Genomic DNA, 25376 nt, shown 5'->3' with positions numbered 1-25376 from the left:
TTAATATTAAGTACTGAAGATTATTGTAGTCAATATTTTGCCAACTGAATTAGGAGCAGGTGGATCAAAATCTAAAGAGGACATTACATTTCATAGTTTTTACTTCACAATTTACTCATTGTGAAATGGAAAACAAAGAAAATCTCAAACTGCATCTTAATTTGCTAGTTTTGTGTGTTTACAGGGCCTAGTGATGAGTTGGCAAGGGCATCAACACATATCTACTGGTGCTGGTATATCTTACCCACCGGATAGGTGAGGAGCATGGTGGGTATCCATTCTCACGTTGCTTGTCTAGGCCAGAATGACAAAACAAATAGTATTAGAAAGGATTTATGCAGAACCAATTAAGGGTCTGAGAATAAGACAGATATGCTCTTTACTAACTGTGGGTGCATCATTTTGACTGGCAGAGCGATAGAGCCAGCAAGGTTCAGGGGAATTCGAAGTACTCTCACCAAGAGTAGATTTCTCTCATTGTAGTTAGTGTGGTAGCTCATTCACAGGCATTCTCTCGATACAATGGTAAATTACACATAGTGTACAACCTTCATGCAGTTTTACTTAGCCCTGCTTGTGTACCGCTCCAGCTGCACATCTCGAGCCGGGAATCCACATACGGTAAGTTAGCTAAAACTGATTCTCATTATTTTGCCAAAAGAGTTGCACTTCCTTCACTTGTATTTCCTTTTTACTTTTAAACGTGTAATGTTCTAATGGGGGTCTAAGTCCTTTAGTTGAAAGAATAATATCAACTTTGTATTCATTTCCTGCCCAGCTAAAATCTCTGACTTGCAGGTAAACTTGCTGATTTTTGTCATGTTGTGCAATGATGTTGTTTCAGCTGCACTATTAAATCACATCTCTCTTATTCTCTTTCAATTTTGGCTTCCAATCATAAATCCTTGTTTTAACAGGCATTACACCAGGAATTCAAGAAGACAAGCCAAGTTCTTACATTGTTGAAATGTTTACCAGCGACCTGATGATCTGTCACGTTTTTACTTTAGAAATTCTCGTCCCTTTTTGGGTAAGCTTCTTGAGCACTGCTGAATTTCAACCCTTGAGTCAGCACAGCTATTAACACATTAGACAATCTAGTCACCAACCTCAATGTAGCACTGAGCTAGCTAGCTACCTTGCAAACTGTGGACCACTCCAGTGTTCACCATTCTTCCACAAACTCTCCACAGCCTTTGAAACAGACATTTCTTCTTTAAGTTCAACGCTCACACCCCCTTCTCTCCAACAGCTACATGGAGCTGTAGGGAGAATCTATGAGGGATAATCATCATCGGTGAAACTCTCTTGGAGTATTTAAGAAATGGTTGTCTTTTACTTTTTAGAAGGATAATGCTTCAAACAGTGAATGCATTTTCTTAACAATACCACATCCCCATGTTCGAATGGGAATAATGCACTATCTGAACTATGAAATCTCCAGGAATTGCCACGAACCAGTATATTTGTTGCTATCTCCATCGAAAGTCTACAATAACCCCAAGAATCTGGTGGCTTTTACTAAGCGACTACACTTGGTGTCAACCGGTAGAATTTCTAGCTGAAATATTAGTGATTAATGAACAGTAAATGGGATAAATGTTCTCAATGAATCATGAACAGGTAGGTTTGCAGGTAGCCCGGTGGCAGTGGGCTGGCTTGCGAACGCTGAGAGAGCATTTTAAAGCATTTTAACATTTTCCCTGCACTTCCTGCATCTCGCCCCGCTGATTACGAGCGGCGGCGGTTTTATCTTATGTACTGTCCTTAATTGTGTCTAACCACTGCTGTTCAAACTTATGCAGGTTACTAACCTCAGCCTTTATTTTCAGAGGTGAGCTGCCGGCTGGGGGCTGATTTTAATCGCGGGGTCCCACCGGTAACGGGCGCCATCTTTGTTTGGGCTCGCCTTTACTATAGGCTCTCCCTGACACTCCACCCTTGTTCCGCCCCTATTTAGGAGCGCGATCTTGCTCTCGCTTAGTGTTTGCAGGTAGCCCGGTGGCAGTGGGCTGGCTTGCGAACGCTGAGAGAGCATTTTAAAGCATTTTAACATTTTCCCTGCACTTCCTGCATCTCGCCCCGCTGATTACGAGCGGCGGCGGTTTTATCTTATGTACTGTCCTTAATTGTGTCTAACCACTGCTGTTCAAACTTATGCAGGTTACTAACCTCAGCCTTTATTTTCAGAGGTGAGCTGCCGGCTGGGGGCTGATTTTAATCGCGGGGTCCCACCGGTAACGGGCGCCATCTTTGTTTGGGCTCGCCTTTACTATAGGCTCTCCCTGACACTCCACCCTTGTTCCGCCCCTATTTAGGAGCGCGATCTTGCTCTCGCTTAGTGTTTGCAGGTAGCCCGGTGGCAGTGGGCTGGCTTGCGAACGCTGAGAGAGCATTTTAAAGCATTTTAACATTTTCCCTGCACTTCCTGCATCTCGCCCCGCTGATTACGAGCGGCGGCGGTTTTATCTTATGTACTGTCCTTAATTGTGTCTAACCACTGCTGTTCAAACTTATGCAGGTTACTAACCTCAGCCTTTATTTTCAGAGGTGAGCTGCCGGCTGGGGGCTGATTTTAATCGCGGGGTCCCACCGGTAACGGGCGCCATCTTTGTTTGGGCTCGCCTTTACTATAGGCTCTCCCTGACACTCCACCCTTGTTCCGCCCCTATTTAGGAGCGCGATCTTGCTCTCGCTTAGTGTTTGCAGGTAGCCCGGTGGCAGTGGGCTGGCTTGCGAACGCTGAGAGAGCATTTTAAAGCATTTTAACATTTTCCCTGCACTTCCTGCATCTCGCCCCGCTGATTACGAGCGGCGGCGGTTTTATCTTATGTACTGTCCTTAATTGTGTCTAACCACTGCTGTTCAAACTTATGCAGGTTACTAACCTCAGCCTTTATTTTCAGAGGTGAGCTGCCGGCTGGGGGCTGATTTTAATCGCGGGGTCCCACCGGTAACGGGCGCCATCTTTGTTTGGGCTCGCCTTTACTATAGGCTCTCCCTGACACTCCACCCTTGTTCCGCCCCTATTTAAACGGCCAATATGTGTCAGCGCAGCGGACGAGCGCAGCGGGCGCGACGTAGGCGCGCCGGAGTTGCGCCAGAGTTAAGCCCGTCTGCGCCCGTCCGCGGCAGGCCGGGGCATGGGGCACCTCACTCTGTTCCCTGCCCTACTCTTCCCCGCTCACTTATTATCTCCCTTCATGATTGTGCTCTCCCTTTTCCTGACCCCTTAATCAAACACGCTATCTGCGGCTTGCCTGCCCCTAGGACCACTTTCCCTGAGATCATTCCTTCATCTTCCCTTCATTCACTCCCGGACTCTTCCGGCAAGTCCTCGCTTCCCATCCCTGGACTAGGACCCAACCCCTCTTTCTCTGTGATGTACCTTAACACCCGGTCTCTGGTCGGCCACCAATCTGATATTTTTTATCTCTTAGGATCAGAACAGCCTGATATCCTACTCCTGACCGAGACCTGGCTCACAGAGGACTCCACCCCTGATATCCTAGCGGCTATTCCCCCTGGCTATTACATTCTACAAGCCAACCGCCCCTCTGGTAAAGCGGGCGGCGGGGTCGCTGCCATCATTAGGCACCCAATTCGGTGTTCCATGGTGCCTATTATCAGTATTCCCATGGTCGACTGTTTGGCTCTTAGATTGGAGCAACCTGGCTCCTCCCTAGTGTGTGTCCTAGTCTACCGCCCCCCCCAAGCCATGCCAAATTTCTCTGTCCAGTTCGGCGAGCTTATCTCGCAGCTGACCATTAACAACACCAATATTCTGGTCCTGGGCGATTTTAACTATTGGCCATCTGATCCCCACGAAACCTCTGATTCCCTCGCCTTTTCTGAGCTTATGCTGGGTTTCAATTGTACCCAGCATATACACACACCTACGCACATCAAAGGTCATATTCTGGACCAGGTATGGACTTCCTCCCTGGACATCTCCACCCCCCTTGTTCTCCCTTGTCTTTGGTCGGATCATCTACTCATCACCTTCTCCCTGATTAAGCCTGCTCCAGCTAGCGCTGCCCGTGAATCCAACTTTCTGGCGCGCAACTGGCACAAGGCTGACATTAACAAATTCACCTCCCTTCTGAGTTCATCTGTCCCCCCCATTCTTGATTCCCTTTCCTCTATTGATTCTCAGTCCGACAATCTTGTTCACTGGTTGGTTGCCGCCGCTGACTCGGTGGCACCCTTAAAACCTGTTAAAACGCGGCGAAATCACGACGCCCATAGGTGGTTCACCGAGGAACTTAAGGCATTGAAACTGACCCTCCGCCAGGCCGAAAGGCGCTGGCGCCGAGATTATTCCTCACAGTCTAAGGCGGCCTTTTCCGCCCAGCTGAGAGAATACAAGTCTGCAATAGCCAGGGCTAAATCTTGTTATTTCTCCAATAAGATCTTGAACTCTATTAATAAGTCCAAAGACATCTTTTCGATTGTTGAGGAATTATCGAACCCGGCGAGAGTCACCATTGCCCCTCTTCCTTCCCAGTTATTGTGTGATTCTTTGAATCAATTTTTCGTGGACAAAATCATTAAAATTAAAACCAGCATTGTCCACGCATCTCCTGTTTCCATCCTCCCCATTCCCCCCCCTTCCCATTGCACCAACACCCTCACCCAGCTCCCACTCATTTCCAGAGATAAATTTCGTTCCCTTCTGTTCAAAGTCTCCTCCGGATCCCCCAGCGACTGTTGCCCCCCGTCAGCCTTACGAGAAGCCTTCACTTCGTGCCCGGACCCCCCTCTAGCTCTTTTAAACAGCTCTTTGACTACGGGGGTGGTCCCAGGTTCTTTCAAACGGGCAGAAGTGGTTGCTATCTTGAAAAAACCCACGGCCGACCAGTCCAACATGAGCAACTACCGCCCAATTTCCCTCCTCCCCTTTCTTAGCAAGGTCCTGGAGTCTCACGTCACCCAGACCCTTACTTCTTTTGTGGAGGACTCCTGTGTTTTGGACCCCCAGCAGGCTGGATTTAGACCAGCACATTCCACAGAAGCAGTCATCCTTTCTGTGATGGACGAACTCCGCAAGGGCGCTGACACCAACACCTGTCAGGCCCTGGTCCTTCTGGATCTGTCGGCCGCCTTTGACACGGTCGACCATGACATCTTGGTCGACCGTGTCAGAGAGGCCGGCATCCGGGGCATTGCCCTGGACTGGGTGCGCTCCTTTCTGACCCACCGCCACCAGGCTGTCAGATTGTCTCAGTTTTCTGCCTCTCAAGTCGAGCTGACCTGCGGTGTCCCTCAGGGCTCCTCCCTATCCCCTCTTCTTTTTAATTTGTATTTGGCCCCACTAATCCGTTCCCTCCGCTGTTTTAATGTCTCTGCATTCAATTATGCGGACGACATTCAATTGGTTTTTACTATTGACTCTGGACCCGAATCTATCTCTACCTTCCAAAATGCCCTCTGTTTCATCAGTGATTGGATGGGTGTAAACCATCTGAAACTTAACCCCGACAAGACCGAGTTGGTGCTTGTCGGGGGACCCTCCAATCCCTGGCATTCTTCCTTTTGGCCGGCCAGCCTGGGCTCTCCGCCTTGTCCGGTCAACTCAGCAAAAAGTCTGGGTGTTGTCATCAGTAACGATCTATCGATGACACCCCAGATTAGCGCTGTAGTCTCCTCTAGCCATTTTCAGCTCAGGAAGATACGTAAGATCTCGCGCCTACTTACCGCCGATGCTCTTATCTTGGCTTTACTCGCGTTAGTCATGTCTAGGCTTGACTACGCGAACGCATTATATGTAGGCATTCCTGCTTATCAACTTAGGAGACTACAGCTGATTCAAAATCAGGCTGCCCGTCTGATTTATCATCAGCCGAGAGACCAACATGTCCAACCACTTCTTAAGGACCTTCACTGGCTCCCGGTCTCAGCCCGCTGTAAATTTAAGCTGGGCTGTATCATCTTTAAATCTCTTTCTGGTCAGGGCCCCGCTTTCATTTCTTCCCTGCTACATCATTACGTTCCCTCCCGCACCCTCCGGTCCTCCCACATGGCTCTTCTATCCATCCCCAGATTCAAGCGGAAGAAACACGGTGGTCTTAGGTTCTCCTTCCTAGCCCCGTCCTTTTGGAATTCCTTACCTCTCCCGCTGAGGTCAGCCTCTCTTTATTCTAGCTTCAGATCCTCCCTTAAAACTCATCTTTTCACTGAGGCTTATTATTAACTTCTGTTCTTCTGTTATGTTAGTTTTGTCTCTTTTTGCTCTCTCCGAACAGCGCCAAGAAACCTAATGGTGTTAGCGCGCTCAACAAGTTAATTTAACATAACATAACATAACATGAACAGAATTACTGATTTCTCCAGTAAGTTCTCCTGTCTAAGGTAATCCTAAAGGTTCCAAATGCAATACTCTATAACTCTGCCCCGCTTTTCCTTGTTAGCAATACCCCTTACATTGGTAACTCCTGGGAAAGAGCAGATTTACCGGGTACAAGTCCAGGGACAACGTATTGAAGCCCTATGTGTTGTTGCAACTCTAGTTTCTATAGTGAAGTCTCTCGAATTTACTTTTGGTTTCAATCTGTATTGCAAGTCACACATTTAATCACATCTCAAAAGCTCTCATTGCTGACAAATATTAAACCTTTCTTAACTCCTCTGACTTAACAGTGATGGTACAGATTCTTGTTATTTCATGCTTGGTTAATAGAAATGTGGCTAGTTTACTTGCTGTCTCAATTTCTCTGCTGCTCATTTGATTTCTAACACAAGTACCACGGGCATAGCTTGCTCGTTAGTATTGGGGGGCAAGGGTGAGTTTCAGGTTCTCCAACTATCATGCTGACAAATCAAGTTCAAACACATTATATGAGAAGTAGTGCAGAAGCAGAGTGTAAGGGACAGTGGAGAAATAGCAGAGTGCAAATTGTAAGAGGTACTTAAAACACAGGGGCATATTATCAAGGCAGGCGAAATGAAATTATCGCCGCTTTTGCGGCTGTTTTCGAGCGCAAAGCGGTGATAATTTCATCGCCCTATTAGCAAGCTGTCGCTAACATCAGTTAGCGACAGCTTTTAGGTGATAGCGAGCGGTTTGGGGGCCACTTTGCATGTCAGCGATATTTATCGCTAATGACATGCAAAGTGGGAGTACCCAACCAGTTAGCGACTGAAAGCAGTCGCTAACGTCGCTATCGCCTATTAGCAAGGCAGGCGTAGCGATAAAAAAAATTGCGCTAAGCGCAAATATCGCTAAAAACTAACGCCTGCTCAGACCAGTTCTTAGCTATTATATCCAATGGGAGGTGGATATTCTGGCTAAGACCCTATTGGCGATGATGCGTGAATATCGCTGGTTTTCCAGCGATATTCACGCATTTCGCCGCTATCGCCGGTTGTTTTATCGCATTGGAGATAAACGTTGCTAATAGCACGTTATCTCTGCGATAAAATCCGGCGATGCTTGGCGATAAAAAAAATTCGCTAAGCTTCTTTAGCGATAAATATAGCTAGTTGTTGATAATATGCCCCACAATACTTTGGAGAAAAAAAATTACATTTTTTAAGACCTTCATAACAGAGATGATTATTATTATTATTATTATTATTATTAAAAAAAATTGTAGAGCGCGTAGTCACCCGGAGGTATCCCAGCGCTAAGAACCCTATCCTTACAGGATATATGATATATAGGATATATAGGATACATGATAGAGTGTGAGTGTGCTTTTGTCTGTTTGCGTATATTAAAATCCCATGTGAAATACAACAGGCTCCTCGCCATACCTGACTGATAAAACCTGTACCCAACGATATACTAGAGAAAAGATTTATTAGGGTAGAGGTGCAGAACCCCAAACACACCCACCCCCATGAAGCTACACCACTGACAAGTACATTTGATTACTTAATTTTCAGGACTGAGTTCACACACTCCTGCACAACTTTCAATGTTCTTACTCTTGGCCAGCTTGCTTACCTTGCGGAGTAGTTAAATATCTCTTGGGGCATATATTAGACTAGGAGTAAAGCTGTTTGCTGTCTAGAAGTTCCAAACATTCATCTAAGAGGCCTTTGCAGCAGTTGCTGTATGGCAGAGGATTTTGTTCCTCTGAGTCCCCGTACCCAAAATGTTTCGAAGTCAGCTATCCTTCCACAACTTTATGGAAAGACTGGGGTAGTCAGAGGGGCAGAGCTAAGTGCAAGGGGAGGGGCTTATGAGATCCTTTCATGTGAGACTTTTCAAAGATCAAAGATCAAATACATTAAAAACACTAAACTAGACAGAAAACTGCTTCCATTTACTGGGGCCTTGTGAGCCCCTCACACACCTGGGCCACAATGTAACTGCACCTTCTGCAATAATGATAGTTATGCCCTTAGTAGCATGGCTGCTTCCATGTACTGCGCGCCTCGGTGCAGCATGGGTGCCATCAGCTCTAATGCCCTCCACCATACCTCTTCAGTACAGTAATAAAGTCATAATTGTAATGCAGGGGGCCTTCACACTACATGGTCCCAGTGCCACTGCACTTGCTTTACTAATGAGAGACTTCTTGCATCTCCTCTTCCTCTTGTCGACCCCCAACCCCAAATCCTCTTTCTGCCACCTCTCTGAGGCCTAGGCCAGGGTGTCTCCTCCGTTTCAATGTTCCCCTCTCTTGGGCCATTGGTCTGATTTCCCATGCACCAATAGGAAGCACGGGTGCACTGAGTCCTAATATAAACAAGAATGATAGTAAAACAGCCATAAAGGGGATTTAGTTGGACCCTCACACACCTATGCCCCAATGCAACTGCACCTGCAGCACCAATGATACTTACCCCTCTGCCCACCCCTCTCGGTATTCACTCTTACCCTTTGCCTGGGGCCCAACGCAGACTATCTGCCCCTATGAGGAAAATACCCACATCTCACCCCTTTGTTGCTTGGGTCTGTTCTCTGTGCTGCATATGTGATCTGGACCCCAATGCTAACAAGGAAAATAGCTCTTCACTTCACCACACCCCTCTGTGTGGTGAAGTGCCCCCTATACCACAGCACCAGTGCCAATGTCCCTGCTGCATTAATAATAGTGATGGCCCTTTTTCTCCACACCTTCTTCAGGGCATTTCGCTGATAAAGTGGGAAAGCTGTATCTGTCCATTTGTAAACACAAAAATGTAGACCGTATAGTGCCCGTTTTTCTGGGCCCTCTCTTTGTCACTGTCCATGGATGTTGCTCCTTTCTCCTGGGTCATTACACTAAGGCCCCAGGGGATCAGAGGTTCAGGGTTCCACGTAGGACCCTTATTTTATCCTTCCTGCCACCGCCTCAACTCACGTGAAAGGACATCTGCATGTAAGAGAGATAAAAGTTCGCCGGGTTTTTAATGTTACAAAACAGTTCTCATACTTGTTAAGCCATCTGTGAATTGTTAATGGGGATTTGAAGATACCTCTGTGTGAGGGTGAAAGTGGGTGGGCCTAAAATGCTTTAATATATGGAGCCACTTGAAACATCAGGATGATAAAGATTTATTATTTTTGAGAGGCATTGTCTTGGAAAGTGTCATTTTAATGGACTTGTAAAAAAATATCTCTACTCGGGGTTAGCTATCACTAACATGAATTCTTTGAAAGCGTGTGTTTTAAAGCCTACACTAAATCACTGTGTGACAGCCAGCTTTATACTGTGTGTAATACAGTTTTAAAATAACGACATGTGTATTCAAAGCGTATGGTGTTTAATTCCTGTCTGTTAATCATACATTCTTCTTCTGGAACGTTTGCCTTTTGAGTATTTACATTTTTAAACTGCCTTTCTGCTGAGTTGTCTGATAAGAATGTGTTCTTATTTTTCTAATTTTACTTTCATTTTATTAGATAGTGAATGTGTTATTTTCCTTAGTTAGTCACACTGATTGGTGGAAACATGCTACGCAAATCTATTCCTGGTAATGCCTAGTTTGGTTTTATGTTTTAGGAATTACTTCAAAAAGAGGAACGTGCTGTTTTACAATAGATAAGGTGTTTGTGTGTGTGTGTGTGTGTGTGTGTTCGTGTGTGAGGAGAGAGAGAGGGAGTATGCTGTTTGTTTGATTATAACTCTTTAACTAACTATAACAAAATGTGAGTTTAAATTCTAGCGTTTAAACAATGTATAGATTACTGAGAAACAATGTTACTGCAATGTACCAGCAAATATGTCTGTTCTGAGCCCAAATCAAGCCTTTGAAGATAATTTACTGTCTCCTAATGGTGGTACTGTTCAATCTCCGAGAAAAACACAAACGTGGGGGTGGCGCTTCATGTGGAAGCTTGTCACTCAGTAAACTTTATTTGGCATCAACTCTCAACGACGTTATACGTACTGCAAGTTAGGTGTAATAAATCCTTGCCTTCAATCTTGGTTATTACCAGAACAGTGCCTTATCCTAATGCTGCATATGCAATAATTACACTGGAATAAATAAATGAAAATAGGAAAATTCCACAAGATTCGGTACTTGGCAATATCATCTGCTGTGAGTCAGCCAGTGAAGTTCCTACGGTAGGTGGGTAAGGTGAGGGGGGGAGGTATCAGGAGTGCAGATCCTGCATTCACTAGGAATGCGGTTCCTGCATTCCTAGTAAATCCCAACTGAGCCATCATCGAGACAGAAATTACACAGGACTTGTGATGACGGCCAAAGATAGATACAGTTTCAACATTTGAAAACTGTCAATTACCCCCCCCCCCCCCCCCCCCCATTGGCACAGGATTGTGATATGATCCTGTTAATTCCTGCCAGGTCAGCCCAGCCAGGCAGCTATTAATTCAGGCTAACTTGCTTGGCAGGTTTTCCTGTTCTCCAGGGGACCTGCCCTTTGCCATGTGCAACAGCTGCCAACTGCAGAAGTGAGCATGGGGTGAAAGAAAATAATAAACACGGCTCAGAATCTGCAGAGAACAAAGCAGACAGAAAAAGAAAACCCAGCGGGCTCAGCATTCCTATTGTTTCAAGATGAATTACAAACAAACAAACAGGGCGATGAATATTTCAACGTCCACCTCATCTGGAGCCAGATGTACTAACAATTTTCATCTTTGCGACCACAAAAAAGGCTGTTCCTATGTGTCAATCTCATTTTAGGATTCAGTAAAGGTTTACAGACTCCTAAAATCTGAATGGTACATAGGGAAAGTTTTCCGACTCTCAAAATCGGAATATGACTGGATACGAATTCGGTATTTGGAAGGGCCTTTTTTAGATGCCCCTTCCAAACCAAGCCCCTTCCAAATACCAAATCTGTGCTCAGTGTAAGACTGTAATTGTGGTCACAAACCACTGAAAAGTTACTGACCAAAAAGTTGGGGTGCTAGCTCATTCTCAAAAGATAAACAATCCCCATTAAACCCCTTCCCCTGTGTGAATAGTAGTAAAAGGTTTAGGGGACAGTAGTGCCAACTCTGAAAGTTTTAAGAAAACATTGTTTTCTTGGTGTTTTTAAAAAGCCCAATGACTTTAAGGAAATTGGACTACTTTAAAAAAAAGTTTTTTTGAACACAATCACAGACATGGTGGTTTGCTGACTCCTGCAGCCACCATCCCTGGGATTGTATCCAATCAGAGTGAATGGCAATTTGTGATATAGTGACTCTCTACAATTCAGAATTTTACAAACCGATCTATTAGGACATGTGCCAGTTCACAAAATTCAATACTGGTTGCAAACTGCAATCAGTATAATGATACATCTGGCACTTAGAGCCTTTGCATCTGCATTTTTTTATGGTTATGACTCAAACTTCTTATGAAGGGTCGCTGAAGGCACTCTGAGGGCCAAACACCCAAAGGAAACAATTTAAATCAATTATTATGAATTATAACGCACGCTTTACTTTCTTTTTCATAGCTCAACACAGAAAACAAGATGGCAGAGTTAGTTAAACCCATCCCACTGGCATACATGGATATTGCAGGTCCTAAGACTAAATCCCAGAAAGGCTTAGAGAATCTCCTGCCTGAAAATTGAGTGGTATTAAATTGGGTAATAGTAACAAGTGTTATTTATGGTACTATAATACTATTGTTATTATCAATATTATATCATACCTCCCTATTTTATACGACAAATTCAAACAAACCCACATAATGAACCATGTACAGGTAATGTGGAATCAGTATAAATCGATTATTTACAATCAATGTGTTCCTTCGGTCTTATAATTTTTATCAGCTTATTGTGTTTAATGGGCTACCAAACATCTCTGTAAAAAAATCTCATATCAAAACTAGCGCCGCGAGAAGTTTAAACTTTCCCCTCAAACCCTTCATGAAGATCGGCAGAGTTTCCAAACTTTGTCTGACTTCATCTGGGATGAAGTTTAACTTCTCCGGTTTAGCACTGAATCCTGGTAGTCAGATATCTCGCCCCAGAAGGGCAGGGAAGTCAGACTGCATGGAAATGTCTTCCCACCAATGGAAAGAGCTTTCACTCCTATCACTCAAGGCTATCCTTAGTCCTGAGTGGCAATGTGACACGCCCCTTTCAGAATTCTTGACATCACAGGCCCTTTGAAACTTCAATGACATTGTAGGAAATTATATCACATGATCTTTGAACTCTGCATGACTTTTGACCCTGACAACATCACAGGACAAGAAATCAATTAAGTTAACAGGAGTGTACAATCACTGCAGGATAAATAAAATCACAAAGATTGCTAAAAAAAATTAAGATGTGTCATGTTAGTACCAAGGTTAAAAAGGGGTAATGCAATGTCTCAAAGATACCACAAGAAGTGATAGGATTCGGGCGCGATTCTGGTAGCCAGGCCTCTGATTAGATCCTGAGTTAAAAGTTCTTCACAGAGGAAGAATTCCACGCGACAGGAACATTTGCTGAAATATTCTACAAATGGGACAAAGAACTTCCATGGTGCTGAATGCTGCTACAATCACATTACCAGTAACTATTACTTCTCGATCTAGAGATTTGTCAAAAAATGTAGAATAACAAGCAGTAACGCCGTTTTTGCACTTTCGGCTCGCCCATCAGCAGAAGTTTTCTTTAATTAATTTTGCATTGGCAGCTTTTGCAAGAGTGATACAGTACTACTATGTATGTCCCTTATGTAGCAAAAACACATAGGCTAAAAAATATCAAGATTTTTATAATCTATGGGCTGTGTGTATTAGGTAAATGTTAAGCCGCATGTAAACTTTCACTACTACCGGTAGGGGTTTTTAGCACCATGAAGCAGTAAAAATAAAATGGCGCTAACAGAGCTATTGAACGGAACCAGATAAACCCGCACCTGCAATAGCAGCATTTTCTGAAATGTACAGAATTTAAAATTACTTGCTCCAAGTTAAGGACTAAGACATATCATTCACAAGCTTTTGCTGCCAGTACCAAGAAGGCTCGTCCAACCCATTTGATTCATTTACCTCTGCTAGACAAAGCCTGAGCCCTTCCTATACACTGCCAGTGCGCACAGCACGGGGACTTAAAATCATCTATTTCTGCTTTGGTCACCATTTGGAGACACTGGACCCATCTTCAACATGTGCATCGATATCAGGCTGCGGCGTGCTGTGATCATCGAAGACTTCTCAGCCAGTGATCTGGCTGCCACAGATACACAGAATGATCCCATGTTTGACAGCCCAATGGCCAACATCGTCTGGCCCTTGCACTGAAATGTTGGAGAAGTGAAGATATGTGTGAATATTTTTCAAATTAAAAAAAGGCTGCCTCTACCACTTTTGCAACCTAAATTCAAGAGAAAGGTCCTGGTTTAGCCAGATTGCTCCATTTTTTTCGATTAGTCTCCCCTTGTGAGATTCTCTCACTGCCCCAGTCCGAAGTTCTTTGGGTCAAGCAGTTGTGTGAGGCTGTACCACCATGATTTTGGTCTTTTGGAGTTAATTTCAGCTTTTGGGAGTTAATATCAGCTTTTGGAGGTTAATTGTTACACAACCAGCTGTCTGTTACCGCCAAACAAACAGTTGAGTTCCCCTTCTGTTTAATATTTTTAGGCTGTATCCTAAGAAATGGCTGGGAGTTATCGAAGCTCATTCAAAAGGATCTTTTTAAGGAAATGCATGGCAGAGTATACCAGCTCAATAAGAATGGTTACAGAGCACGACCTTAAGCAACTCCACATTAGGCCTCTGAACATATCAGCACAATGGTGACAGGTATCCTCAATGTCAGTGGTTCTTAACTTTTGACTTCTGTGAACACCCATCTAATCATGACTGAAATGCGGGTACTCCCACTGAATCATTATTGGAATCCAGGGACCCTACGAGTCAGAACTGGAAGCCGGAGAGCCCAGCCAGAGCAATTTCAACAATTTGTAATTCAAAACACTACACAAAAAACACACAGGCAGAAGCATTCATAACAAAAACACAAATGATTGAATATTTTATTTCATTCACAGACAATATAAACAAACTAAATTTGAATGTCAAGGTAGGAGTTTTTCTAAATTCAATTGAGGCCAACCATTGCCCATATTATATTATGTTTGATGTATTTGCACCGCTCCCAACAATCAATCTGAGGATACCAACTGAATAGTTAGCCTCCAATTTCTAATTCTTTCACGTATACAGAACGTTTTAAAGTGTAGCTTCATCATTTATATACACTTTAATAAGTCAACTAACCTTATTTCATTTTCTAAGCAGTAGACCCCTGAAGGTGTCATGGACCCGAGAGTCCTCGGACCACTGGTTCAGAAGAACCTCGCCTCAACGTGATGCTTCTTGCAGGAAGGATCAGCACCAACCCAAGGCCGCTCCAACCCAACATTAAGCTTGTCTTCCGAATAAGTGAGTGTCAATCACTCTGATCGCACTTTGAGTAGGATTACTGTGACACAAACACCATCCATAGAGAATCTAGAGGTAAATGCTGGCCCCCTGAACTCCTTAGTGCAGACAGCAGCGTTTGCTTCAATCTGAAATTTGAGTCAAAACAAGGACAAATAATTCCAGTGAGCACTTTAGTGCCGGTCTCATGTGAACTATTGTCTGCTTTTTTCATTATGCACTTGCTGTTACCACCTGCTAAAACACATTCATAATTGTGAGAACAAATCAAAAGTGATCGCTAATTACCATCTACTCTAAATAAGCCGTAGTCATAATTGGCACGACTACCATTTACAACCATTCTACCACTACCATCTGGAACTAAATAAGGTACTTTAAGTCTCTTTCTGAGGTTGCCACTACAAATTCTCAACTATTATTTAAAATAATGATTATAAATTAAGACAGTCGGAGGCCAAACCATATGACAGTGCACTATTTAGATAAGGAGCTAAGTGTATTATTAGGATGTTCTCTCTATTTTATTTTAGAAATCAAAGAATTTCAGTAATCCTGTTTCTTTTTTATGTAATTAATATTTTGTATCATAGCGTCGTTCTTTTTGATTGTATCGTTATATAAGCTCATAACGAGCTATGTTGATTTTTTTTAAAACATTGCATAATATTTCGTATAAACAGACAACAGAAGATGAAAACATCTAAGTTTAGAATTTGATGGATGGGATACACTGTCTCAAACGTGACGGATGTCGCATCCACCATAGTACAAATGCCATAGGATATAATGTAATTGAAATACGGCAGATGGGATATCTGTCATGTTTCTGTGGAAGGACCCCATCCACCAAAGTAAAAATCAGGCCTCAAGTTCCTTGTAATGTCACGTCCATTTGAATTTCATTTCTATTCAGGTTTTATTCCGAATTGCACCGGCCATGTGTTTGTTGAGCGTCAGGTTGCAGCAGCACCCACTGCATAATTTTAGTAATACCCAGTGTGCATGAATGATATCTCAAACTGATGCTCCGTGGGCACTGTGCTATGGCATACAGGGCTGGAAACGTTTTTTAGGTCCCTCTGTGATACAGATTGCACCAGAGAAGATTGTTTTCTCATTTGCAAAGGTGTGTAGCCCATACAAATGATTGAACCCCCCTGCACCCACGCTCTATTACAGAGGCGTAAAGACAATACAGTATCCCAACAGGTAAAATTCAAAAGACAATTTTTGTTGCATGCACGAAGCATTACACGGACAAGAGAAAAGGAGACACTTATTCAGATGATTTTCATGTAGAAATTATTCTTGTATTGTAATGTTTAAAGGAGGGTAAGGTCATATTCAAACAATTTGTACAGCACAAAGTTGGAAAATTCATATGACAACCGGCAAAACTTGGTGCTGAATATGCTGGCAGCCTGACCCTCGGCTGATCTGCCCGTATGGATCCATTCCTAACCAAGCTCCTAGACTAATCCAGGTCCTTGACCGCCGGATCGACAAGCATTGCCGCGATCTTACTTAGATGCTCGCCCTTTCCTCTCTGGCCCCCCGGATTGATCAGATCCCTTGCAGCCACACGAACCTCGCCGGATCTCCCCGCCCGGATCGATACTCCGCTCCTGCACAGCACTGAAAACGAGATAACCATGTCCTGAAGATGGTCCCAATTGATCAAGGACCGAAACGTCGTCGACTCCACAGCGCAACTATAGGCGCATCCTTCTTTTTGGCTCCTCTGAAATTGTGAATTGTGATGTAAAGTCATTATAACTTTGTCACACACCGAGCCACTCATTGTATAATTATTTCACCTTGTTCACCTTGCGCCGTTCACGCTGTCCACCTTCTCACTTGCGTCGCCACATACCACTTGTATATATTGAGCATCAAGTTTTGGCGGTTGTCATATGAATTTTCCAACTTTGTGCTGTACAAATTGTTTGAATATGACCTTACCCTCCTTTAAACATTACAATACAAGAATAATTTCTACATGAAAATCATCTGAATAAGAGTCTCCTTTTCTTTTGTCCGTGTAATGCTCCGTGCATGCAACAAAAATTGTCTTTTGAATTTTACCTGTTGGGATACTGTATTGTCTTTACACCTTTGAACCCTAATCCCGATTGCTTTATGGGTCACACTCCTGTTCTCTCTTACAAGTATTACAGAGGCGGGAACAGAAACAAAGAGGCCATCAGTGGGCGCACTGGCGGTGTGCTACATAGAGATGGTTCTAAAGTGTCCCCAGACATCTCCCTACATGCAGGTGCAGTCACGCCCTGCACCTGCCTGCAGTGTGATCTCTGCCCCCCCCCCCTTAATATTCAGGCTGGGTTGCCACCTGCAAAATAAAATGCAGACAGGTGGCTTCAAATAGCGGTTCTGCCTTTCACTAAGGGGCTGCTCCCATTGCAGCCACAGGTGTGCGCCCACACTGGATGCAGTGCATTCATTGTGATAAGGTGTACTGACCCTGTCTGCGCCCAGCGCACCAAGCTAAATATGCATCCTGCTGCAGACCAGGGCAGTGCAACATATGTGTAATATGGGTCCGGGTCAGCTGGTTCCAAGGCAGCCAGTGCCAGCATCAAATAGCTTCCATTTCCTTAGCACAGTGATAAGTCTATGGAGATCCCAGGCACATTGTTTAGCTTGTCATATATATTTCAGTGCTACTGAGAATGCCCCTTGGGCACTGGTGACAAATTCTGCACTCATGTGTCAGACAAGAAATGTAACACAGAAATAAACAGGTTTATTAACAAAATAGTATCTCTTCCTCTGTGTGATTCCAAAAATAGATGATTAGTCAGGCAGAAACCTAGGCCACTCCTGTGCAGATAGTACTTAAGGGGAATTTGCATTTTATGTAACCATTTAATGAGTATGCTGCTCGGTTTTATGGATACTTCAGCACAAACAACACACACTCCTTCTTCAAGCAGGCGATAGAGCTACACAAATGTTGTGTTTTTCTTTACGAAAACCAAGTTATCCATTTTTATGACATATTAAGAGTGCCGATACGTGTCTCCTTGTTATTTACTGGTTTTCCTTCCGCATAAACGGCCCCCGCATGTACCCTAGTTTACATTTTGGTGGTAAAGGACAATCCTTCGAATTCTGGAGGAGGTGCTAAATCTGGAGGAGAATCCTCACTTGGAATTTCCTGCACTATAGGGGTTAAATGGTGAAGAAAATTATGCCCGTGGATTCTCCGTTTTCACTCAACTTCTTCCATCATATCATTTATCCATCACCATATGATACTGCTGGAATATAAATCCATATTACAGTCCTATAGCAAAATGTTGTGGCACCCCTATCTTTAGTGACCCCGCTGCTCTTCAACAGAGGCATCAATCTTTTCCTACTCATGCTATAAGATTTAAGATTTAAAAAAAACATATTGTGCAATATGGTTTCTTTTATTTCTTTGCAGCCCATCTCACGGTTATAATACCCACCCTTATTCTTAGAATTACTATATTTTACTGTGTAAGCATACTCCCACAATATACCCCATCTAAATGTAATCTATGTGGCATGCTGGATTTCCCGTGTAATTTCACCCAAGTACAGTTCAGTCCCGACATGTGCGTACACCAGTGAGTACTCACACAAGCGGGAACCGCACTTGGTACTTTGTATCAACTTTTTCCATTTGGTGTGCCGATATTTTTGATCTCCCATTTTGTACTCCTATTATTCATTGATGGATTTGCCCAGAGGTCCTCAGAATCCATTTATTTCTAAAATATTTTCTCATGGGTTAACAATAAACACTTATTGTGAGTTTTGCGTATAGTATATCCAGAGATGACCTAAAGCAAATTTCTTTTCAACCTAATCAAATATAGGACACAAACCATTGATACCAGAGATTCAGTAAAATAACCAGTACAATCTTTAAAGCAAACGGGGAAACTCCTGGTGTTATTTCACCTCTTTAGTTGCTCCTCCCAACGTTGATGTAACCCCATTACTCGGACGGTTGTTGCTACTGCCCTTTCATATGATAAGCCTGTGAGACGACACTACGCGATTCGCCGTCAGTTCCACCCCTTCAGCACAGGAGTGCCCCTCATATCAGTTTCAAGGTGCACACAACTTTTCTTTTTGATACACTCAGGGTAGAGTCTTATCAACCACAGTAACTTGGTCTAATAGTAAATCATTGAGAGGAAAGGTTTTCCCAAGCGGAGTCTCTATATACAAAATGATGGATTTTGCTTTCGTACCACTGCTAGACAAGCATTAATATGAACAATATTTTTTTTAAATCTTTTAAAATCACAAATGCAAAGATCAGGGCCTTATTTAGAGCAGGGCATGAGGTCTAAAAGCTCACCAGGTCACCATAAGCTATCCCCTCAGCTCCCCTGTCTGAGAACCTCCTGCCTTACTCAGAATCCTCAATGCCTTCAGTTGCTGTTAAGCTAATCACTCTGATACTCACTCTGCAATACTAAGTCATCTGCAAACAATATATATATTTTTTCTCCACCGAGGTTCCAAAGTTCGGACTTCAATTAGCCAATAATCACCCATATGACAGGAATTCACCCATGATGGACCCTAGTGGCTACTGGGAAAAGTTCAGTATATTCAGAGAACAGCTGATACGGAGGTTTCCGATGTGGTTTGGTGGTGCAATCCGTGCACAGCTAATAACAAGTAATTGAGAAGTTATTGGTATCAGACCAAAGTTGCTGAAGACTTAGCAAATTAAAAACTGACTTCAGACCTACGAAAGTGATGATAGCACACACCTGAGAAAGGCATAGTTGGTGCATATTACAAATAATCTTATAAACTGATTATCATACCCACCCCAATCCTGAAACTTTGCTTTATGTCAATTAGACCATACTGAAATCAACTCAGCCTAGAATACATTTTGAGGGATTGACCCATAGAAGTTACCTTCTCCGCCCAGCATGAAACTAGGCTTGCTGTGCCATGCTTTATTTTAAGTGACCATAAGAATTTATCATCGTTACACAAGGCAAAAAAAAAAAAGGCATCCAGCACCTGCTCAGCATCTGGTGTGACATGGCACGGTCTAGGGGGTTCTGCTCACTTCTCAGTATCTTTCCAGCACACTCGCTGTCAACCATTTCATGGGCTCCTGTTAAGATCCGATTTTGGATTTTCAGTGGTGATGAAGAAAGGTGACATCTAACTAACCATCTGTTCAAAAAGTGCTAACACACAGCTCCACAGTCATAAATATTACCAAGTTGGTACATTTCCTCCAGTTCCACCACAATTGTTTCCATTAAGGAAGGAAGCCAAGTGTTATATTGTTCTAGTCTCCATTTCACTGACCTACAGTTGCTGGATGAACTAATTTCAGTTCCAATTGTCAGCAAATTAAAGACCACACTAACCGGCTTGAATGGTCATTATGTGAGCAGACCTCATTGGCTTTCCTGGTGTACATCCATGCCACCCATTTAGGGGACAAATGCCACAAGTGGGCAGCATAGTCAAGAAGCATTTCCCATCTGTAACATTTCCACAAAATTATAGCAGCCGATGGTAAACCTCATGAATAATCTTCTTCAATTAGCTCCCTTTCTGACATACCTTTCACTGGACCGCCGTTAAAATTACTAGACACTATTGTTGTGCATGGATCAAATATCCCATTTCTCTGTTAGTGTTACGTCATTTCCATTTTTTTTTACAAGAGGATTATTTACATTTAAGATATTGATGACATCCTCACATTTGCCATCCCAGTAAGTCTAATGGACAAAATGACCTGAGACGTGACCATAAAACATTAGATAGAACCATGTAACATTATGGGGATCCAGACGGCTAGTGCAGCCATTGACCCTTTCTGCTTTTTCTGTATGACAGAAGAATAAAATGTTGTTGAACCATTCAGTGATGCTTCCATAGTGCCTGTCACATCCTGAAAGCACATTCCATCGTTTTCATGTAATTTTGCAACCAATCCGCATCCTTCATCTTTTGACTCAATCTTGCAGTATTCTAAGTAAACATGTATAGTGTGGTTCCAGTGCAACTACATCTATTCCCACGACTATCACTGACTCCATAATTACTATGCTATGGGTTACTCGATTTCTATTAATGTAGCATCCACCCAATGCCCAGACTTTTAGTCTTGTAAGCCCTAATTTTGAAAAAATGATTTTGAGGAAAGTATAATTAAACTTTGATAGTGCTATTTAATGGACTACACAAGTTGTATAATTGTTCAATGACCAATAAAATCAAAGCATTTCCAATGAAAAACTGTTGAACAATCTATTTGACCTACATTTTGAGAATTCATGCTACAAAGGAAATGTTCTCTGTAAAACTGTTCACTGCTTCCTAAATTTAGGGTTATGCTATGCTCAATAGCTAAGGTAACATCTACTGTTCCTCTATTTTCTCCGCAAATGCGGACATAAGCTGCAGTATTAGCTAGCAATTTGAAAAAGCTGCAATATTAGCTAGCAATTTGAAAAAAACAATCCATTCTGGGACTCCTTGTAATTCAATATTTGAAACATTCACTATTGTGTTAGAGAAAGGTTGGAAATATGTTGTGTCCTACAAAAGCCACATCGTGTTAGAGCGATTTGGCATGGTCTATGGACTTTTTTTTTACAACAATCTGTCACAGGAAACGTACCGTAAATCATCTGCAACATTATTGATAGCAAAATGGTGTGAAATTCCAAAGGGTATATCTAGAGCAGAAGAACACAGTTATAGGAAACCATTCTGTCCAGGGCGAGCGGAACACAGTGTGCTACTAGTAATCCAAGACCATCAGGTTCTTCAATGACCCATTATCAAATCATCGGTTTAATTTGTTTGTAATTTTGTAATATACTAAAATATCACCAGGGTGTTCTTTGGGTACTAAATAATTTATTTCGATGTTGTGATGCAATGAACTGCTACCATATTGTGCTTTTGGGGCCAATATTGAATTGTGACTTGTATTAGTTGTGGGAGAGGTGTGGCGCCGCGGCCAGGGCGACTGACGCTGGAATCTGGGGGATCAGGGTTCGATCCCCGGCTCCGGCGGCAGGTTAGCTCAGCACCATGTGACTCTGGGCAATAGCTTGCTTAATCTTCCCGACGGCCCCCAGCGCCTAGAGACCCTTACGGGTGATTGGGCGCTTTACAAATGTGGATTATTATTATTATTACTATTATTATTATTTTGCAATGCACTAATTAAAAACTGTGCACAACACTGACCCCAGAAAATGTCTGAAGAAAGGGTTGACATACAAACTAAAAAGCCATGGTCTAATACAGAGTTTAATGCCCTCTAAACTTAAAGAATTCCAAGGATGCTCAATAGAACTGGTCTTACTGATGACAATTCCTTATACTTCTTAATCTTCCCGACGGCCCCCAGCGCCTAGAGACCCTTACGGGTGATTGGGCGCTTTACAAATGTGGATTATTATTATTATTATTATTATTTTGCAATGCACTAATTAAAAACTGTGCACAACACTGACCCCAGAAAATGTCTGAAGAAAGGGTTGACATACAAACTAAAAAGCCATGGTCTAATACAGAGTTTAATGCCCTCTAAACTTAAAGAATTCCAAGGATGCTCAATAGAACTGGTCTTACTGATGACAATTCCTTATACTTCTTAATCTTCCCGACGGCCCCCAGCGCCTAGAGACCCTTACGGGTGAATGGGCGCTTTACAAATGTGGATTATTATTATTATTATTATTATTATTTTGCAATGCACTAATTAAAAACTGTGCACAACACTGACCCCAGAAAATGTCTGAAGAAAGGGTTGACATACAAACTAAAAAGCCATGGTCTAATACAGAGTTTAATGCCCTCTAAACTTAAAGAATTCCAAGGATGCTCAATAGAACTGGTCTTACTGATGACAATTCCTTATACTTCTTCCCCCTCTTGGAAGTGGTAGAAGGGACCTAACTCTTGGCCTCTGTAAGTCCTGCATGCATAAATTGGAATGCGCCGTGCATGGGCCTGCCGTCTTCAGGCGCTACATTCAACTTAGACCACGGCTAGAAGATGGAGTCTGAGTTTCTGAAGACGGGAGATATGTTTACATTAATCCAAGTCACGACCATGTGGCTGGGTAAAAGCTGAAGTGGCTTCAGTTTTTAATTGATATTTTTAGATGGGGCTACATACATAATAACGTATTTTTACATAATAGTTTTACTGCACCTCTGATGTTTCTGAGAGCTGTGTATAGCAGTTCTAAGTGTCACCCAATTTAAGATTTAACGATCTTGGAAGGACTGACGTATACATTTGCTTTCCATTCTCTATGATTCAAACTGGTAACCAGCGTGTCACTGCGAGCTTAACTCACTGAGCCATCACGCAGACGTAAAAGGCATCAAAATAGCACAGATGAGGACCGGCGGAAGTCCTCCCACTGATTGACATAGGAATGAGTGCATGTCTTATGACAAGGTCAGGTGGTTTCCACTCGTGTCGTAATTTTGCGCTGTTATGTACACACTTCGGTACGTTATCCTGGAAAACCTGCTTTCCTCAATGATACTCAAAGTCTCCTGAAATGTTTGAAATCAGTTCTAAAAGTCAGCCCCAATTAGACCAGGACACCCTGGCATACTCTAGAACTATGGAACAAACCGAGAAGCTGCAGCCAGGACGAGGATGGGGTAGCTGCGGTCGTGAGCAGTGCCACTCCAGGAGTGCGTGCACTTTAAGCAGAAACGTCACAGGCACTGCACAGCACCAGCTCACCACACCACCACAAATGCTAGACGTGTTAAAGATACCACAAAAATGCCGACTGTGTTTGTTGACCGGGGCGCTTTCAACAGAACTGTTTGCCATGAGGAGCGCCCTGAGCCTGCCACAGCTCCTGTCTAGACTGGAACCTTCGCCCGAAAGCAAGGACGTTTTATCTAAACTCACCTTTCATGACCCGTGAAAGTACAAATGCTTCTATCTTGGAGTAATCTAAACGGAGACAACAACCCCATGCCACACCTTGACGGAGCCGGAGGTTTTACACATTCACAGAAAGGGTCTCACCCACAGAAATAAAATAAGACTCACAAATTTGGATTAGGTGTAGTGTTTCTTTTGCTCTTAAATAAATACGCACTGAAAATGTGGGTGAAAACATCCGTCTCTTGACACTTAGTTCTCCGGGCTGCACAGAAACAGCCGGGCTGGTGCCGAGGCAGGGCTAACTAACTTTCAGCACCCACAATGCTTCCGAACGCTCCCGGATGTTTTAAAAACTCACAAGACTCCGATGTGACACGTCCCATGGCTGACGACGACATAAAACGCCTCACCTGTGATCACCAGGTCATTCTCCGTCTCCAGGGGTCATGCCCGCCTCCGCTCGGGTGCGCTCCCTCGCGCCGCACTGATGCGCTCCCTCGCGCGCAGTGTTGCACCGCAGCACCGGCCGGCCTACTGTCCCTCGCGCCGCACTGATGCGCTCCCTCGCGCGCACTGATGCACCGCAGCACCGGCCTACGGTGTCCTCCTGGGCCAAGCCTTGGTTTCGTACAGTGAGCTGCTCTGCATATCAAGGCAGAGTCAACAGATTGCAAGGGAGCCTGTCTGCGCCTGTGTGTTTTTATGATTAAAGCTGGTCTGAACTTGCCTCTCGTTGACTCTCCCTCATTTCCTGTTGAACAATATCGAGAGCACATTCACAGAACCGAGATTCCTGCTCACTTCCTCAAATCTAGAGGCGATGAAGCCGAGAGCCGGGAAGATACCGCTCTAAAACCAAACTCCCACTTATACCAAAAACAATTATATATTTTTTTACTCTTTGTGGCCGGCCTGTACTCTTGCCGTACACGGAATTATCCTAAATTACAGGGCAAATATGCGTGGTCCAAGAGCTGCCTCACTGTGACAGAACAGAGGAGCTGTTAAACTCTGACCTAGCACACTTCCTAAAGTTCAGGATGAACTTACATTTAGGGGAAGTTCCAAGGTTTTTTGTGTACAGTGTAATAAATCACGTTTCAGCAGCCAGTTCATTTGACTGAAACAAATCCACATGCTTTGGTGTCTTCAGAATACTCCTGTAGTTAACAGCAAGTAGTTAAGTAAGATTGGCATACGCAAGGGGGGACCCAGGGAGAGCCAGGCGCGAGCTGGTCTCTCCCTGGGCGTGTTCGCGCGAGAATCAGTTAAGCAGGTGGGGTTGATTGGGGGGAGGTATTAAAGGGAAGTCAGGCTGGCGGTTGGGCACGGCGTTAGAGGGAGGCAAGGGAAGGGAGGTTCTTTTTGCCCCGCCCGCTTACTGTTCTCCGTCAGGGGGGCCATGGAGGAGGCGGCGGAGGTCGGGCGGGCTGTCCGGGCGCTTTACGACGCCGGGTGCTAGGACCTCAGGTTGCCTGGGAGTGCCGGCGGTAGGCGTGGGTTGGTTCGGCCGGCCCCTTTCTCCCCCCCCCCCTCTCGCAAGGCTGCTGAGGGCGGGCCGCGGGCGGCGGCTGCTGGTGTCGCTTGACATGGACGACGAAGGCGGCGGAGGGGCCGCCATGCCGGCGGCTTTCCAGATGCCGGCCCAGGTTCCTGCGGACTCGGGGACCCCG

General features: G+C 43.9%; 1 protein-coding gene across 4 annotated transcripts in view; it reads right to left on the bottom strand.

Moving 5' to 3' along the window:
• The window catches only part of ARHGAP27 (Rho GTPase activating protein 27), a 627637-nt gene extending 603215 nt beyond the window's left edge, over window positions 1–24422 (bottom strand). For 2 of the 4 annotated variants that reach the window (XM_078645010.1, XM_078645011.1), the window contains exon 1: window positions 24114–24375. The gene's annotated coding sequence lies outside the window, so the exon portion shown is untranslated. Of the gene's footprint in view, window positions 1–24113 lie in introns of all 4 variants that reach the window. The other 2 variants (XM_078645012.1, XM_078645013.1) reach the window with 2 other exon arrangements.
• Between the last annotated feature and the right edge of the window lie 954 nt (window positions 24423–25376).

Source organism: Lissotriton helveticus, chromosome 5_1 (assembly GCF_964261635.1).
Source record: "Lissotriton helveticus chromosome 5_1, aLisHel1.1, whole genome shotgun sequence".
Taxonomy (NCBI): domain Eukaryota; kingdom Metazoa; phylum Chordata; class Amphibia; order Caudata; family Salamandridae; genus Lissotriton; species Lissotriton helveticus.
Note: the sequence above shows the minus strand (reverse complement) of the source record. Positions and strands in the feature narration are given on the sequence as shown.